This window comes from Triticum dicoccoides, chromosome 3B (genome assembly GCF_002162155.2).
Source record: "Triticum dicoccoides isolate Atlit2015 ecotype Zavitan chromosome 3B, WEW_v2.0, whole genome shotgun sequence".
In the NCBI taxonomy this organism is placed as follows: Eukaryota; Viridiplantae; Streptophyta; class Magnoliopsida; order Poales; family Poaceae; genus Triticum; species Triticum dicoccoides.
Window position 1 is genome coordinate 127840170 of NC_041385.1, and position 1362 is coordinate 127841531.

General features: G+C 34.7%; 1 pseudogene; it reads left to right on the forward strand.

Moving 5' to 3' along the window:
• Window positions 1-553, forward strand: part of LOC119280965 — a 2730-nt pseudogene extending 2177 nt beyond the window's left edge.
• Window positions 554-1362: the final 809 nt, after the last annotated feature.

A 1362-nucleotide genomic window follows, 5' to 3' on the forward strand; every position in this document is an offset into this window, starting at 1 on the left:
TAATACTAAATTAAAGAATTGCCTGGTTATAGCTAGATGGCTGGAGAAGATCATTCAGATTTCAAGGTAGTGGTGATTTTTATATTGGTATAGATATAGATAAGAGATATATTGGCCTGACACACACATGTATTATTAGCTGCATACATGATATATATCAATTATTTCGTACTTCAATCACATTGCATTGCCACTTTAGTAATGCCAAATATTTGTTGCTTGTTTATTTAAGAAAGGAGGAGGATGGGTCTCCTTTCAGCTCTTATACAATGGAATGAACTAGATCCACCATCGAGATCAGAGCAACGTCGGAATGATAGAGTTTGTAGCCTTTACCAGCACAACCGAAATCCTTTTGTTGATCATCCAGAGTATGCTAATCTTGTATGGAGGAACACACCTAGCAAAATTCCAAGTGTGATGGAAAAAGTAGTGAAAGGCTTGGGTCAGTGAGTTCAGTACTAAGACAGGGAAATATGAGAATGAGGTGTGCGGCCATTGGTTGACCCTATTTTCTTTGGTATTTCTTGTTTTGTTTGATTATAGCTCCTTGAAATGAATGGTAAACGCACTTCAGGTGACAACAAATTACTAGTTATGTGATGCAACATATTATAGTTCGAAGAAATTATAAAGGGAAACCTATGGGGAATTTAATCACAGAGGCCGCCATCTCTGCCAATGTTTGAAGACATGGCGGTTGTAGTCAGAGACTGCCTCGCAACGTGCCTAGCGACAGAGATGCAATAGTCTCCTCCCTCCTCACAAGTATCGCAAAATTATTGTTGTGTCAACACATGCAGTTACAGTCAGGGATGACACTTGCAATCTTCATGTATAACTAAAATTAAAAAAAGGGCCATATCATACACACAAAAGGCACATTTGGGCGGGTCAAAAATCAATAAGCCCAGGCAAAAAAGATAGAAATTTAAAATACAAATAAAAGAGAACAAAACAAAAATATTGGAAAAAGATATTGAACAATTTAGCTAAAGAGTTGCACACTGGGGGTGAACATCCAACTATGCACAACCGAGGAGTGGGCAACTATAGTTATGCATGAGAGAAATTACATAAATAATTGTGTAATATTTAATAGTGTTGAATTCTTTATATAACATGTATTTTTATTTATTTATAGTAAAAGTCACATAATTGTATAATTATTCATGTATACTGAAACAAATATCCTTTAGTAAATATGAATGGGAAAACAGAAAAAGAAAAAAGAAACACAAGAGGGAAAAACAAAAACAAAAATAAAACTAAAACTAGAAAGGAAATAGAAAACGGAAAAAAATTTGTTTGAAGAAATCTGAGAAAAAGAAGATCAAACCAAAAACTCCGGCATGTAGGAAC